This window comes from Salvelinus namaycush, unplaced genomic scaffold, assembly GCF_016432855.1.
Source record: "Salvelinus namaycush isolate Seneca unplaced genomic scaffold, SaNama_1.0 Scaffold2482, whole genome shotgun sequence".
Lineage (NCBI taxonomy): Eukaryota > Metazoa > Chordata > Actinopteri > Salmoniformes > Salmonidae > Salvelinus > Salvelinus namaycush.
In genome coordinates this window covers 17,501-22,500 of record NW_024059322.1, presented here as the reverse complement: position 1 = coordinate 22,500, position 5,000 = coordinate 17,501, and the positions used below count along the sequence as shown (strand labels likewise).

Genomic DNA, 5,000 nt, shown 5'->3' with positions numbered 1-5,000 from the left:
TAGTAACCGAAAGGTTGCAAGTTCAAATCCCCGAGCTGACAAGGTACAAATCTGTCGTTCTGCCCCTGAACAAGGCAGTTAACCCACTGTTCCTAGGCCGTCATTGAAAAATAAGAGTTTGTTCTTAACTGACTTGCCTAGTTAAATAAAATAATAAAAAGGTTAAATGTAAGTCGCTCTGGATAAGAGCGTCTGCTAAATGACGTAAATGTAAATGTAAATGTAAAACGGAACCTTGAGGAACACCGAAATGTACAGTTGATTTGTCAGAGGACAAACCATTCACAGAGACAAACTGATATCTTTCCGACAGGTAAGATCTAAACCAGGCCAGAACTTGTCCGTGTAGACCAATTTGGGTTTCCAGTCTCTCCAAAAGAATGTGGTGATCGATGGTGTCAAAGGCAGCACTAAGGTCTAGTAGCACGAGGACAGATGCAGAGCCTCGGTCTGACGCCATTAAAAGGTCATTTACCACCTTCACAAGTGCAGTCTCAGTGCTATGATGGGGTCTAAAACCAGACTGAAGCATTTCGTATACATTGTTTGTCTTCAGAAAGGCAGTGAGTTGCTGCGCAACAGCTTTTTCAAAATTTTTTGAGAGGAATGGAAGAATCGATATAGGCCGATAGTTTTTTATATTTTCCGGGTCAAGGTTTGGCTTTTTCAAGAGAGGCTTTATCACTGCCACTTTTAGTGAGTTTGGTACACATCCGGTGGATAGAGAGCTGTTTATTATGTTCAACATAGGAGGGCCAAGCACAGGAAGCAGCTCTTTCAGTAGTTTAGTAGCAATAGGATCCCGTATGCAGTATACCACTAGTACTACTTCCACTATTACAACTAGTAGTGCTACTATTACTACTACTACTACTATCACTACTACCACTAGGTATACCACTACTACTACTACCACTAGGCCTACTACCACTACTACCACTACTACCACTAGGCCTACTACCACTACTACTACTTCTACCACTAGGCATACCACCACTACTACCACTAGTACTAGGCCTACTACCACTACTATCACTAGTACTAGTACCACGACCACTACCACTAATACTACTTCTAGGACTACTACCACTACAACCAATACTACGACTACTAACATTAATAATCCTACCACTATTACTACCACTATGCCTAGTACCACTACTACTACTACTACTACTACTACTACTACTACTACTACTACAACCGGGCCTACTACTACTACTACTACTACTACTACTACTACTACTACTACTACTACTACTACTACTACTACTACCACTAAGCATACTACCACTACTCCTACTACTACTACCACTCGACTTACTACTACTACTACTGCCACTACCACTACTACTCCCACTACTACTACTACTACTACCACTATTACTACCACTAGGCTTACTACTACTACTACTACTACTACTAGTACTACTACTACCACTAGGCCTACTACCACTACTACTACTACTACTACTACCACTAGGCCTACTACTACTACTACTACCACTACTATCACTAGGCCTCCACCTACTACCACTACTACCACTAGTACTACTACCACAACCATGGCCACTAATACTACTTCTAGGCCTACTAACACTACTACTACTACCAGTACAACTACTACTACCACTAGGCATACTACCACTACTACCACTAGGCCTACTACTACAACAACTACTACTACTACTACTACTACTACTACTACTACTACTACTACCACTACTACTTCCATTAGGCCTACTACTACTACTACTACTACTACTACTACTACTACTACTACTACTACCACTAGGCCTACTACCACTAATACTACTACTAACATTTGGCCTACTACTACTAATACTACTACTACTACAACTAGGCCTACTACTACTACTACTACTACTACTACTAATACTACTACTAACACTAGATCTACTACTACTAATACAACTGCTACTACTGCTACCACTAGGACTACTACTACTACTACTACTACTACTACTACGACTACTACTACTACTACTACTACTACCACTAGGCCGACAACTACTACTACTACCACTACTACTACCACTAGGCCTACAACCACTACTACTACTTTTACCACTAGGCCTACTACCACTACTACCACTAGTACTAGGCCTACTACCACTACTACCACTAGTACTACTACCACAACCACTACCACTAATACTACTTCCAGGCCTTCTACCACCACTACATCTACTACGACTACTACCACTAATAATCCTACGACTACTACTACCACTAGGCCTAGTACTACTACTTCTACCACTAGCCTTACTACCACTACTATTACTACTACTACTAGTACTACTACCACGTGGCCTAGTACTACTACTACTTCTACTACCACTACCACTACTCTACTACTACTACTACTACTACTACCACCACCACTAGGCCTACAACTACTACTACTACTACTACTACTACTACTACTACTACTGCCACTAGGCCTACTACTACTACTACTACCACTACTATCACTAGGCCTCCTACTACTACCACTACTACCACTAGTACTACTACCACAACCACGGCCACTAATACTACTTCTAGGCCTACTAACACTACTACTACTACCAGTACAACTACTACTACCACTAGCCATACTACCACTTCTACCACTAGGCATACTACTACAACTACTACTACTACCACTACTACTACCACAAGGTATACTACCACTACTACCACTACTACCACTAGGCCTACTACTACCACAACTACTACTACTACTACTACTACTACTACCACTACTACTACTACTACTACTACTACTACTACTACTACTACTACCACTAGGACTACTCATACTACTACTATCACTAGGCATCCTACTACTACCACTACTACCACTAGTACTACTACCACAACTATGACCACTAATACAACTTCTAGGCCTACTAACCCTACTACTACTACTACTACTACTACTACTACTACTACTACTACTAATACTACTACTACTACTACTACTACTACTACTACTACTACCACTACTACTACTACCACTACTATCACTACTACTACTACTACTACTACTACTACTACTACTACTACTACTACTACTACTATTACTACTACTACTACTACCACCAGGTATACTACTACTACTACTACTACTACTACTACTACTACTACTACCACCACAACTACTACCACTACCACTACTACCACAACTTACCAATAGGCATTTTACTACCGATACTACTAATACTACTACTACTACTACTACTACTACTACCACTACTACTACTACTTCCACCTTTACTACTACCACTAGGCCGACTACTACTACTACTACTACCACTAGGCCTACTACTCAAACTACTACAACTAGGCATACTACTACTACTACTACTACCAATGGGCCTACTACTACTACAACTACTACTACACTACCACTAGGCCTACTACTACTACTACTACTAATATACCTACTACGACCACCAGGCATACTACTACTACTACTACTACTACTACTACTACTACTACTACTACTACCACCACTACTACTACTACTACTACCACAACTTAAACTACCACTAGTACTACTTCCACTATTACCACTAGTAGTGCTACCACTACTACCACTATTACTACTACTACTACTACCACTAGGCATATTACTACTACTACAACTACTACTACTACTACTACTACTACTACTACCACTAGGCCTACTACTACCACTACTACTACCACTAGGCCTACTACTACTACTAATACCACTACCACTACTACTACCACAAGGCCTACTACTACTACTACTACCACTACTACTACTTCCACTACCACTACTGCTACTACTACTACCACTACTATTACTACCACTACTAAAACTACCACTATCACTACTACTACTACTACTACTACTACTACTACCGATAGTATTACTACTACAACTACTATCACTACTACCACTAGGTATAGCACTACTACTACTACCACTAGGCCTACTACCACTACTACCACTACTACCACTAGGCCTACTACCACTACTACTACTTCTACCACTAGGCATACCACCGCTACTACCACTAGTACTAGGCCTACTACCACTACTATCACTAGTACTAGTACCACGACCACTACCACTAATACTACTTCTAGGACTACTACCACTACAACCAATACTACGACTACTAACATTAATAATCCTACCACTATTACTACCACTATGCCTAGTACCACTACTACTACTACTACTACTACTACTACTACTACTACTACTACTACAACCGGGCCTACTACTACTACTACTACTACTACTACTACTACTACTACTACTACTACTACTACTACTACTACTACTCCCACTACTACTACTACTACTACCACTATTACTACCACTAGGCTTACTACTACTACTACTACTACTAGTTCTACTACTACCACTAGGCCTACTACCATTACTACTACTACTACTACTACTACTACCACTAGGCCTACTACTACTACTACTACCACTACTATCACTAGGCCTCCGCCTACTACCACTACTACCACTAGTACTACTACCACAACCACAGCCACTAATACTACTTCTAGGCCTACTAACACTACTACTACTACCAGTACAACTACTACTACCACTAGGCATACTACCACTACTACCACTAGGCATACTACTACAACTACTACTACTACCACTACTACTACCACAAGGTATACTACCACTACTACTACTACTACCACTAGGCCCACTACTACTACTACTACTACTACTACTACTACTACTACTACTACTACTACTACCACTACTACCACTAGGCCTACTACTACCACAACTACTACTACTACTACTACTACTACTACTACTACTACTACTACTACAACTACTACTACTACCACTACTACTTCCATTAGGCCTACTACTACTACTACTACTACTACTACTACTACTACCACAACTACTACCACGGGGCTTACTACCACTAATACTACTACTAACATTTGGCCTACTACTACTAAAACTACTACTACTA

The 5,000-nt window shown here is 40.6% G+C and overlaps 1 pseudogene; it reads right to left on the bottom strand.

Annotated features, from left to right (window-relative positions):
* The window catches only part of LOC120039024, a 27,872-nt pseudogene that overhangs the window by 5,616 nt on the left and 17,256 nt on the right, over nucleotides 1-5,000 (bottom strand).